The 13,516-nt window shown below is 43.0% G+C and overlaps 1 long non-coding RNA gene across 1 annotated transcript in view; it reads right to left on the bottom strand.

Moving 5' to 3' along the window:
- Window positions 1-12,971, bottom strand: part of LOC115090214 — a 58,095-nt gene extending 45,124 nt beyond the window's left edge. Inside the window, exon 1 of the long non-coding RNA XR_003856344.1 lies at window positions 12,914-12,971. This is a non-coding gene — a long non-coding RNA (uncharacterized LOC115090214). The remainder of the gene's footprint in view (window positions 1-12,913) is intronic.
- Window positions 12,972-13,516: the final 545 nt, after the last annotated feature.

The following is a 13,516-nucleotide window of genomic DNA, read 5'->3' as shown; positions in this document are numbered from 1 at the left end:
TTTCAAGGATTGCGAAAAGGCCTCATCTCCGCTAAACATATCGAGAACGGATACAAGCTGTTCTTTCGCTGGTATATTACACCTGCCCAGATACAACACATGCGGCCGAGCTCTTCCGGACAGTGCTGGAAGCACTGTGGGGAAACAGGAACATTCTTTCATTTATGGTGGACTTGTCCTAGGATATGGGCTCTGTGGATCTTGATTTCTGCCTGGCTTACCACTATACTACGTATTACAGTCCAACTGACTCCGTCCCAGGCGTTGCTGAATGACGACCTCAAAGACATTTCTAAGTTTCATAATTACTTTATTAAGTACGTGGTTACAGCGACCAGATGCCTCATTGCACAATTGTGGAAAGACACGAAGGTGCCTACCCTGTTGATGGTACAGGCGGAGGTTCACATCCTGCACAACCTGGGGCGGATTACAGCCTATAAGAATAAGTCGGTACATACTTTTGTCAGGACATGGGGACTTTATGATAGATGGATGCAAAATAATCTGGGGGGCTGGTAACATGGAATACTTCCGTTAGCCGGTGCCTTTGTCCAGTGCTCCGGGGCCTTATTTTTGGCGTTGATGTTCAGTTTACCTTCTCCTGTTTTGCTCTAGTCTGTAAATTGTGCATTGATATCACTATATACTGTTTGACGGATAACAGTGGTACACCTCAGAGGGGGGGAGGAGGGAGGGGACTTCAGGGTGAAAATTCATCATGGCAACATATTCTTGATGATGGTGTTGATTTTCACATCTCAGCTTTGTTTCTGTACGTGTTCTGTTTACTTATGTTAGTGGAATTTTGTATAGGCTGTGGATACGTGGCCAATAAAAAGTTATAAATTAAAAAAAAAAGAAACTACTTGAGGGAAGTATTAAAATGGGAAGAGGATAAATTTCTGCCTGTTAGCAAGTTGCTGTTTTTGCCTATTCCTTCTAAATTGAAACTTTCTCAAAATCAACTTGGGGGGGATTGTGAATCTGACACAGTTTTTGGAAAACTCCTCTTCTGAGGTGTACGATCAAGCAACCCTCCTGGTAACATTCTCATCTGAGCATGACGTTAGTAATGTAATGCGGAGATATTTTAAGAATATCTCCGCAAGTTTCTATACACAAGAAATCCAAGTTTATCCGGATTTCACACCAGTGACCCAGGAGAGGAGGCGAGAGTTTCTCATGTTAAGGCCACAGATTCTATCTCTTGGATATTCTTTTAGGCTAAGGTATCCATGCAAATGTCTGATTTCCTCAAGCAATGATTTCTTTATATTCTTTTTTCCAGAGTGGTTGAAATCATTCATAAATTCCAGGATTATAGCTTCCCTACCTCTGGTTAACATCTAGGTCGAGAAGATCTTAGTTAAAGTTTAAGTAAGAAACGGTGTACACGTTAATTGCCTGTTTCTTTAAACTTTCTTTTTTTTTTTTCTTTTAATTCTGTTTCCCTTCCAATTATTACCTATGTTGATGAAAAAGATGCTTATTCTGATCTAATTTGTTTCTGATTTATTAATTGTATATGTATAAGCATTCTTTTCTATATTTTTCTGGAAGTAAGGGTTTTTTCTTACTTGTATATTGTTGAAAATGATAAAACAATAAAAAAAATAAAAAATAAATGTTCTATTACATATTATTTAAAGATCTAGGTCAGAAGGTTAGAGGTACAGAACATATAATGATTCAACAGATTTCACATATAAGTCAGTACGTTGTGTTGAGGTTCTTACATTCACTTGTTAAATGTATTCCTCATGCTTCGATTGATTTCTCTTATCTTTCTTATTATTGTAGTTCTTTGCATTCTGATGATTTTAAGTTAGGTTATAACCATTTTTGAATAGCCATGTTTTTAGCTCACATTTACATCTCTTTCTATCTGTTATCAAACGTAGCATCTCTGGTAGAGAATTCCAAAGTTTTGGGCCCACAATGGAAAATACATGATCTCTTACTTGCGATAGATGTGTGCTCCGTATTGTGGGCACATACAATAGTCCTTTAAAGGTTTCAGCTATGAAAAACAGTCCAAAAGTTGTACCACAAACTAGATAAATTATGGGTGTACTTTTTACTCAGCATTTGTTAGTTCTGATTGATTATCCAGGATATGAAATATGTTCAGTTGCCAGTGAATAGAGTTCATCCCTAACAATATCTTTTTTAAATCATATTTTTATAAGGAGTAAGTGTGTATATGAAAAGTAATTTTGGTTTCTAATCCTTCTGTGATATATTTGAATCTTGGTTAAGTGGAGGAAACACTCAGGAAATGACTTCCTGTTCTGGACAAAAGCATTATAAATCTTATTTACACTTTTAACCTAACAATTTCCTTTTTCTATAGCTCTTTTTTAAGCAAGGAAACTTTTTAACCATTGTTATTTGGAAATAAGCTATAATGTCAGAGGAAAAAGGAAATGCGCAATGCAATATTGGTTAATTTGGCAGTTCTTTAGCTAGCAAATTTGTCTGAATGATATATATGTTTTGAAAGCCAGCAGCGAAAAAATATAATTATACCAAATATTTATAGAGATTTCAAGATTGTACCTTTTAATTTTGTAGTTCTCTGAGAAGAACAACCCAAAATTGCATTTTGGAAAACATCAGTTTCTTTTTTCACTTCTGCTATTTGTGTGAGTAACACACAAATAACTTTTTCTTTTTTTTTTTTTTTTAAATCTGGCCAGAATAACTTGTTAAGCATGTTTAATTTTTCTTTTTGTTCTTATGAAATTATGTCAGTGTTGCTTATAATTTTTATTTCATTGGGACCCCAGAATTGTTTTTTGTTTTTTTTAATTATTTCTTTATTGAATTTTCATTTAAAACTTTTAAACAAAATTTCAAATAAGTAATACAGATAATTAAAACTTATCCATATCATTATTAAACAATATAAAATGAAAAACCTTTATCTCCATTACATTACCTATATACTGGGAGAGATCAGACCATATATTAAATTATACAATATTCATTTTAAGATAGGAGAGAGAGACATGAAAATTCTATTTCTGACCTTCTAAACTATTTCCTCCATCTATATCTTTATCTGAAATAAAAGTCTCCAAATGTAATGGGTCTATAAAACTGTATTTCTTTCCTCTAAGAGAAATAATACAGATAGCTGGATATTTCAGAAAGAAAGTTGCCCCTAGGGCTACTACTTTACTCTTTAAAGACAAAAAATGTCTCCTTTTGGCCTGAGTGGCCCTTGAGACATCCAGGAACATCAGAATCTTTTGTCCACAAAAGGACATATCCCTGTGTTTGAGGAAATCCCCAAACACTCTATCTTTATCCGATTCCAATAACATAGAGACAAATAAGGTAGCTCTCTTTTGTATTATATCGATTGACTCCTCCAAAAATGTGGAGACCCCAATCGAAGATGTTCCTAAATTTCCTTCCTCTTGCCCTCTAACTTTCCTAGAAAAGTAGAAAGCTTTGGAGAAAACTGGTAACTCTGTCTCTGAATATTGAAGAATTTCTTTAAAATATTTTTTCAACATTTCTGCAGGAGATAGGAGTCTGGTTTGGGGAAAGTTAATTATTCGTAAATTCTTATATCATACCAAATTCTCAATATTCTCTAACTCTTTACGAGTAAAGAGACTATCTTTAATTTGGGCAACTCCAGTATTTTCTAATATTTTAATTTTTGTTGTTACTTTAACCATATTATCCTTTAAACCAGCTACTTCCTTTCCTTGCTCTTCTATTTGTTGTTTATTCACATTCACAATTCCTAACAATGACTCATTCATTCGCGAGACATTATTATTTACTGTTGTCATCAATTTCCATATATCATTTAGGGTTATATTCTTGTTTTACAATGCAATATCGTTGTAACACTTGTTATGATCTGTGGGTTGGGGGACCCTTGGCCCGAGGCACGAGTTGGGGAGGAGCGCCGTCAGGAGGCGGGATACTGACACAGCGGGAAGTTCTTGGCACAGTGATGGAGAGGCCCCAAGGACCGTAGCTGACCCCCGCAGGGTGGTAGGCTGTAGGAGGTTCTCTGGAAGGTCGGCCCCAAGGGGACGCAGCTGCAGCATGATGGATGTAACTAGGAACATAGACCATCCACGGGGTGGAGTAGTCTGGTCCTGACCCAAGCAGCTGATGAAGGTAGAACCCCGGAGAGAGGAGGTGTAGCCAGAGATGAAGCAGGAGCTGACCCGAGGAATGGGACAGGTGACCAACAGGAGCAAGCTGGGATCCAGCCCCGAGGAGCGGGGCAGGACTAGGTTGATCGCTAGAATATGCACGGCCTGAGAAGCGGACAAGCACTGCCAGTCTTTAGACGCAGATGCAGGCACAGCCCCAAGGAGTGAGGAGGCCAGACGAGGGACTCACGGGTACTGCGAATCTGGAGGAGACTCAAGTAGCTGGAGCCAGGCAGGATGGAACCCAAGAGGTGCAGAGCCAGCCCGAGGAGTGGGGTAGGCCAGGGGAGCAAGTCCTCAAGTAGCGCGCACTGACCCCCGAGGAGCAGGTGCCAGACAGGGTCCAAGGATAGCAGTAGACGATGTCTCGAGGATCCGCAGGAGTTGAGTCCAAGGATGGAATTTGTTGCCAAATCAGTGTGCTGGGGGCGATGGTGGAGCTTATGAATGAGAGGCCGATGATGTCATCGCAGCGGGACACCCCCGAGGTTCCTGCTGAAGAGGCTTCAAAAGTGGGGCCTGTGACACGCACGCCTAGGAAGGCCCAGCGTCAGAGCAGGGAGTGACGGCATCCATGCCGCCAAGGAGAGTCCCGCGGAATGCGGCGATACAGACAAGCCAGCACAGTGAGCAGACTTAAGTTAGGGATATTAAAGAGTAAATTATATTAGACACACAGGAGCTCCTGAATCAATTGGCTAAACATTGATTAAAAGGTTTTTAAGAGCAAATTACAAAAATGTCTTTTAGAACAGTAAATTTCTGCAGGTTATAATTCTGAAGACAAGAATAGTCCTTTGAATGACATATTGAAAAATTCTCAGAAACAAAATGTTTACTTGATCTCTGGAAGCAGAAGTTTCCTTTGTAATATTAAAACTATCACTAGTCTTAGGATTATCCAATAATGCTCTCCTATTTTTTTATTTGTTTTGTCATAAACAGAAGCTTTTGCATCTAACATGTTAATGCAAAGAATCGGCGGTGCAGGCCTGTCCTAGGCCGCCAAACATAACACGGGTAGAGCGCACGAAGGGGATGGATAAGAAGAGGGGAGGGGGAGGCTAGTTCGGGGAAAAAGAGCGGCAAAACTTGGAGCCAAAGGGGGGTGGAAAACGGCTATGGGTGCCTCTATTCGAATCGATGCATCCTGATTGGCCGCTGCAGCCGCTTGCCCGTGACGTGGTAGGTGTCTGCTCACTTCTCGGGTAGGCGACAGCTTAGGTGGTGGGGTGCTGGCTTTCCGCGCTTGAATTAAAAAAAAAAAAAAAATACAAACAGAGAGGGAAGTGGACGGGTTAGCGTTAGCAGGGATTAGAGTTAAAAAAAAAAACCAAAACCAAAAACTAATTAATAGGTGGCCTTTCAAACCTTTATCTGTGCGGCCCGAGCATTGCCAGTGGCAGCAGTGTATGGAGTATGCTTCGTCGAGGCAGGGAGAGAGCGGCCAGGTCCAGCGGGGGCCTGGGCAGTTCCCACACCGGTGGCCGTCGGCGGAGTGCGGCGGTCAGGGCACTGGAGGATCCGGCTGTGGCGGTTTCAGCAGAACAGGCGAGTGTCCTGGGTCAAAGTTCGGGGGAGAGTGGTCCAGAAGCTGCCCAATTGTCCTGGTCTTCCCCTTACCCTCCCAGATGTGAGGAGGTCTTCCAGCCCTTGGACCTTTCTCTCAATGCTTCCGGCAAGGACTTTCCTTGTTCCCCCGGGCATTCCCCTGGGCCAGGATTGGCCCTTGTTACCGACAGTGGTAGGCCCACCTGTTCGGCAGGCTACCTGCGGGCGGAGTTAGGGTACATCAGGGGTTTAGTGAAGGGCAATGTCTCAGTTTCAAAATCCAGCTGCAGGGGCCGGGTTCAACCACTTCGCCCGCGCCAGGCAGACGTGCAGGACGGGCTGCGGACTTCCTTTCTGCTGAAGAGCGGCAGGAGCAACTAGACCGCCAGGCAGGGCCTAGGATTGAATGCTTGTCTGGGCAAGCGATTAGGGCGGGATCCGTCATTGGTGAGGGGAGGGGAAGTGCATTATGATGTGTTTCCCAGCAGGGAGCAGTCCAGAGGACTGGTGGTACGGGGGGGGGCCACAGTCCAGTAGCAATTTTGGTGCTAAATCAGGTAGGCTGCACTTTAGGTCCGATAAGGGGTTGGAGTGGAAGGGGGGACCCAACATTGGCAAGTGTTTTGGTGGTTGGCTGGCGTGGGGGAACGCAGGGGCCGTGAGATCCACCAGAGCTAGAGGGCCTGGTGTTGACTGGACAGGGGTTGAAGGAGAATTGCAGGACTGGCAGGGGGAGCAAGAGGGGGAAGGTATCAGAGGGCAGGGCGAGGGAAGTTTATCCAGGTATGGGTAGAAGGATGGTTCTGTGGCCTGTGCATGAATTTCTGCAGTTGCATCAGAACCTGATCAGCCCAGCACTTCACAGCACAAAGCCTGGAGGGAAAGGTCAGCAGAGGGGCCAGTTGAGCGGAGAAGACATCGAGGACAGTCAGTGGACAATCAGGAGTCGGAGGTGGCATGTCGTTCCTTTGGGGGAGTGGAAGTAGGTGAGTGTGGACATGCATGAGTACAGCATTCAGCGGTGGCTGGCAAGAAGCAAAAGAAGTCCCAATGTCGTTACCCCCGAAATCGGAACGGCCTCGGAGGGAACTCGCTTTCGCCCTCCCCTCACCTTCCCCTCCCTTCCTCTATCTAACCCACCCCCCTGGCCCTATCTAAAAACCCCCCCTACCTTTGTCCAGGGATTTACGCCTCCCGGAGGGAGAAGTAAATCCCCGCGCGCCAGCGGGCCGCTAGCACGCCGAGACGCGACGCGGGGGTGGTTCCGGAGGGCACGGCCACGCCCCCGGACCGCCCCAGGCTGAAACCACACCCCCCGGGCCCGCCCCCGAAACGCCGCGTCCCGCCCCCAAAATGCCGTGCCAATCGGCCCCACCCCCGACACGCCCCCGACAAAAAACCCCGGGACTTACGCAAGTCCCGGGGCTCTGCGCGCGCCGGCAGGCCTATGGAAAATAGGTGCGCCGGCGCGCAAGGCCCTGCTCGCGTAAATCCGGGCGGATTTACGCGAGCAGGGCTTTTAAAATCCGCCCCTATATATATTTAAGTCCCTTGTGAGGTTTGTTTTGTTGAATCATTTAAAACTCAATTGTTATCAAATTATGAATTGTTATCAAATTATGAATTATTTCTTACTGATCAACAAAACAGCACTATTTTTCTATCTCCATCCTTAAAACCGGCTACTTTTCTGTCCTCGCCTGAAAATGAAAATTCACAGATCTGTGAAGCAGTGATAGATCAGGATATCAAGATATTTAAGATATTCCAGATGATTTATATTCAGCATCAACCAACAAGGAATGAATTACATAATCTGGGTAAACAAATAAAATTGGGTGTAGCTTGCTTGTTACGGCGGTTACTACCCCAAATCAATTAAGCCTGATACTTCACTTGGAATACATATCCAGCGCAGCTCACTGCTTCAATGACAGGGGGGGATGAAGTAAAGAGGATTTATATTCAGACAACCAACAAGGACTGAATTGCACAGGCAGGGTAAACAAACGTGGGAGTAGCTTGCTTATTACGGCGGTTACTACCCCAAACCAATTAGCTAGATACTTCACTTAGATGCAGCTCCAGCACTGCTGTCTGCATCGATGGTGGGGGTGGAAGGGAATTGGAACCAAAAAGTTACCAATAAGGCCCTGACCTCAGTGGTCAGAGTAACAGATAAGTATGAAAACAAAAATGTGAAAGCTTGCTGGGCAGACTGGATGGGCCGTTTGGTCTTCTTCTGCCGTCACTTCTATGTTTCTATACAGATGGGTTTTTTTTATTGTCAGCTCTTATTCTATAATCCAACTGGCAAATTAGTAGCTTTTTATGCTGTGTGTACACCATATGATGTAATAAAAAGTACACTTATTATCATTGAAAACAGTTCTGCCCAAATGGCAGAATTAGTGGCATTAACCCAGGCTTGCATGTTTGCAAATATCTTGTAGCCAGTATTTCATACTGATTTATAATGTTCTTTGGGGGGCAATTCATTATTTTGAAAAAAAATTGGAAAAGGAATTTTTTTTAACTTCTCAAAGGAACCCAATTAAAAATGGATCTTACATTCATGCAGTATTAAGGACTTTGTTTCCTCCTAACAGCTAGCGAGACATTCTAAGGATGCCTTTTTTGAAGCTGCAGGAAATGCTAGAGCGAATGCAGCCTCTCTACAAGAGGTCCTCACTGGGAAGTCTACATCCCCTGATTTCACTTTAATTCCTTTGCTTCCTTTGCAGGTCTCTCAGCGAATCAACCAGCAGGAACTCTTGAAACAGCCAAATGAGGCCTTTGATGAACACTAATCCTGGTAATGCCAGGGATGTACACATGCCTCTACTGGACTTTGGCTAGGCCCTAGTAACATACATGTAACCCCAGCATTAATTTATCATTTCTTGCCTGAGTGATTCATTTACATTTCACACTCTGCACAAAAGGGGAAGTAATGAAAGAAATGTTAGTACAGTGGTGGGCTCCAGAAAAGATTGGTTCAATTAATATAGGTAATAGTATAGATATGTTCCACATGGATACTTCATAATGAGCGAAAGGGATTGAGGGCTGCACCCTCAAATTTGACTGCCTCTTGGGACTCATTTGTGTGACTGCAAATAGATTTCATAAGTGTACCATAGATAATGGATTTTAGGTACATTTAACAGTAGCTTATATTTAGTGGGTAGTCAGAAGTGTTAGTGGGTAGTGGTGGAGAGATTCAGTCAGCTTTTAAAGACTAAAGTGGGAAAAATTACTCATGAGACATTTTTGAAGTAGCCTGATACTTTAACCCCTGACTTTGATATATATCTAACTGCTAACATGAACTTATTTCTCATGAAGTATTGTTTGAGAGGCTAATGCCTGTCCCTAAGCATGACCAAGATACCCATTTATCTGAATTTTAAACAAAATGAACTGATTTTGCATAGTGTCACAGCTGTTTCAAAATAACAAAAAGACGGTTCAACAGATTTCTCTGGTATTCCAAGGCCTCGCTAACACTGACCAACTGTATGGCCTTGTGCATTACAAAGTTTTAAAGAGAAAGCACAGCTTATACCCGAATTGGAAAGGACCTTATCAAGTACTGTTGGTGAATCATTCTGCTTTAAATTGCAAGGCCTTGACCACTGTCAATTTATGAGCATCCGTTTTATCCCACAGCAGCTAATTTTCTGGCACAGCATGCATGCACAGTATACCCAGCCCTAAGCATGTATATTGTGGGTGTATATTGTGCACCCCCAAATATTTTCTTTTTTTTTTTTTACGATAAGACTTTTTTTGCATGGTGCTGTTTTCTGTGTTCTCCCTACTTAGTATCGCAATGATACTAAATAGGAGGAACCACAGAAAAGCAGTTTTTTTGTTTTTAAGTTGAACCCTTCATGCATGGGTTAAAAAGTGTGCCTCAGGTGCATGGGGATTTTTTGCTTTGCAGGGTAATAGCTAATAACCTCATCTACATGGAATTTACATGTGATGAGCACTATTAGCTACACGCAAGTTTGAAAGTACCGATCCCCTTACAGTATTGGGGTTTAGGGAAGCACGTCCAAAATGCGTGCCCAAGTGCTCGTTAACCGGTATACGAGGCTCAGTGCACAATATTGCATCGGCCTGTATGTGTGACAATATAATTCTTGCTTTTTCCAATGATAGTTATGGACTCCCAAAAGGTTGGGAGCATGAAGAAACTGGCTTTATGATTAACAAATAATATAATGAATACTAGTCAGTAGATGTATATTATGATGCAACAGGTGATAATATAGATGCAAGGGAAGAGTGATGATATGTGAGAAATAATGAAGACATGGGTAACTTCTTAGCTGAGGGTGTGAGTGCAGGAGATGGCTCCCAGACCCCCCGCTGGACCACCAGGGAGTTTTGGTAAGTCTTGGGGGGGGGGGGGGTCAGGAGGGTGGGGGGTTTGTTTAAATTGGCTCCTTTAGACGGCCGAATAATTCGGCGAACATTCGTTGTATTCGTGGGGAATCGCGATATGTTTCGCTTCCCCACAAATACAACAAATATGGCCCTATACGTTGCGGATTACAAATACGTAGGAAACGAATGCACACCCCTAATGTTCCCCCTTCATTGTGCTGTAGGATGTTGATGCTACTTGTCTTGCCGCTTTTCCTGTCGTGCTGCTTCGAGGGTTCATGCATCTGTTATCGGTGCTCTCTTTTGAAGCTGTGGTGTGTTTTTGACACTCTCGCTGCTGCTTTGCATCTCTATTAAAGCACTCTTGCCACTCCTGGTACCCCTTTGCCCCTTTAAAGTACCTTAGGCCATTCATGCCACTTTTATTTATTATTATTATTTAATATTTTTTATATACCGAGGTTCTGGTAACAATGTTACCAATCACTCCGGTTTACATATAACTTAGGGATGACATAACACAAGTGTCTTACATATAACAAGGAAAAGAAGAACTGGGTGAATAATTAAATAAATTAAATTAAATTGCTTAAAGCATTAAGAGAAACAACATTTTAACTTAATGAAATCTAACATACTAGCGATTCGGATCGGTAGAGTGACAAGTAGTCAGTCTTAGGCAGGAGGAGATTGTATTTGTTTCTGGGGATATTAAGTGGTAGGATACATGATGTGTTGCCCAAGAAGGGAGAGTGATAGTGAAGTCGAAATCAGTTGTATGCTTGGGTGAAAAGCCAAGTCTTGAGTCTTTTTTTGAAGTTTATTGGGCATTGTTCTAGCCTAAGGTCTGAAGGGAGAGAGTTCCATTGTTTGGGGCCCGCTGTGGAGAAGGCTCTATTGTTTGAGGATATTTTGATTGAAGGGGCTTTTAGCAAGCCTTTTTGTGCCGATCTCAATGGGCGGGATGATGAATGTAATTGCAGTGGGATCCTGAGATCGAGGTGTGAGTTTTTGTAGATAGATTTGTGTATAGTTGAAAGAGATTTGTAGAGTATTCTGTGTTTTACAGGAAGTCAATGGAGATTCTTTAAGATTGGAGTGATGTGGTCCCTTTTTTTTGCTTTAGTTAGGGTCCTAGCAGTGGCATTTTGTAGCATTTGTAGAGGTCTTAGGGATATTGCTGGGAGACCAAGTAAAAGAGAATTGCAGTAATCAATTTTTGAGAATATGATTGCTTGCAAAACTGATCTGAAATCCTGGGGGTGGAGTAATGGTCTAAGTATTTTTAGGACTTGGAGCTTGAAGAAGCATTCTTTCACTGTGTTGCTAATAAAGCTTTTAAGATTCAGTTGGTTGTCCATGATAACTCCTAGGTTTCTGACCAGAGGAGATAGAGAGGGGATTGCCACTGGAAGAGTATTAGAGAGCTGGTAGTTGCCATCTTGGGTGATGAGGAGGAATTCGGTTTTGTTGGCATTGAGAATTAGGCAGAGGTCCTCAAGAAGTTTGGATATGGAAAGGAAGCAAGAATTCCAATAATGGAGGGTTTCTTGCAGTGATTTGGTTATTGGAATAAGAATTTGGACATCGTCCGCATATATGTAGTGGGTTAGATTCAAATTAGTTAGTAGGTTACAGAGAGGGAGCAGGTAAATGTTGAATACTTTGGTGCCACTTTGCCACAGTCTAAGTACCTTGGAGCTCTTTTCTTGTTCTGATGATTGCTCCCCAGAAGTTTCATCAGAATTGATAATAAAACCCCAATTCTGCAGCCAAAAATAGGCTGCAAATACTTCCCCCATTGTCTTTAATGGGAACCAGAAAACAAATGTAACGTATCAACGGATCGGGGGCGTCATTGAACAAATGTAACATATTTGCCCGCTGACGAATACGAATACCGAATCGGACGAATCCGTACCCTCTGCACATCCCTATTAACAGGTGCAAATGTGTGGGAGTAGATTTCTATGCATGCTTTCGAAAAGCAAATGTATGTGCAGAAACAATTTTCTCACTCCAACTCTGGCCCCCCCCCCCCTGAATGCCTGTTTCTAGTGAGAATACAATTATGCATGAAATCACTTCTGCACATATTTTTACAGAAATATTCAAAAGCCCATTTATGCACATAAATGCTTTACATGTGTGAATCCTTTTGAAAATCAGGCCCTTAGTGCAGGTTTTATTACACCTGCTGCAATGTTAACTGAAGTTTAGGGGTTTTTCCCCAATCTTTCTGTTCTCCCAACCCCCCCCCCCCCCCCACCAGTACACATATAACTTTATTTTTATTTAGTATTAGTTTATACAAAACAGTAAGATACAGAATAAAAATTATTCATTGCACAAAATGTAGAGGAACCATTCACCCCTTCTTTAGTTTGAAACCAAGCACCTCAGCCACTTTCTCCATTATCCATATTTATTACAAAGCCACAGCAATGGGGAACAATCGCTCCAAATCAGGAACCAGTTGCAACTTCATCCCCAGTTCCTAGCTGATATTCCAAAGGCTGCACTCATGACATCTGCTGCGGCTGTATCCCTGGCTCGGACTATAGCTGCAGAGTTCCTAACCTTACATCATCCCTGCTGCTGCTTGAATCATAATTCCTGCCCCATCACAGTGTAAATCTGAGGCAGAGACCTCTCGTTTGAGGGAGTCCCCAGTCACAGAGACTGTGTTGCCTGCTACCATGACCAGCTATCCAGAGCTCAGGCAGCTCCCTTGGCTTGCAAACCCCCCTCTCCCCCCATGAAGGTGACTGCATTACCAGCTAGAGAATCAAATGATGCTCCTGCCGCATCTGTTCATACGCCTTGGACTGGGTCACAGCACAGCCATGAATCCAGCTACAGTACACACTCTTTTCAGCCTCTCTCTTCTGATGAGTGACAATAGATTGTTCTGTTCAAGCTGTATTCTCTTTACTTTTATGATATCATAGAACTCCCAACCCCTTATCGGGAGCATAGAGAATATCAGCCTTCTGCGCAATCAATCTTTATTCCACCGAGCAGCAACTAAGAGGCTGAGAAAGAAAGTCTTGGCTAGAAACCTGAGCAGATACAAGCTGGAAATCACAAACTTGGCTGCAAAGACCAGCAGCTTGTTTCCCATGCCCCACTTTCAGCAGCTTGGCTTTAAATGAGCCTTCGTTTTGGATTCAATCATCCCTGACTGCCCCTGGCCTGCTGTTCCATGGGATTTCTTTCTCCTCCCACAAGTTAAAACTTTGTACGTTAATCCATTCTTTTTCTGCTATCTTCATTCCCTGCCCAGGGTGGTGATGGCCTGCAGCTGTGATTGCTTCTGTTGGTGTCTCTTCTGGACCCTGGTGCTGCTGCTCCTTGGGTGGCCCCTGAGTATAATCTTT

This window comes from Rhinatrema bivittatum, chromosome 4, assembly GCF_901001135.1.
Source record: "Rhinatrema bivittatum chromosome 4, aRhiBiv1.1, whole genome shotgun sequence".
In the NCBI taxonomy this organism is placed as follows: domain Eukaryota; kingdom Metazoa; phylum Chordata; class Amphibia; order Gymnophiona; family Rhinatrematidae; genus Rhinatrema; species Rhinatrema bivittatum.
The sequence above is the reverse complement of the archived record's forward strand: the minus strand, read 5'-3'. Positions and strand labels throughout refer to the sequence as shown.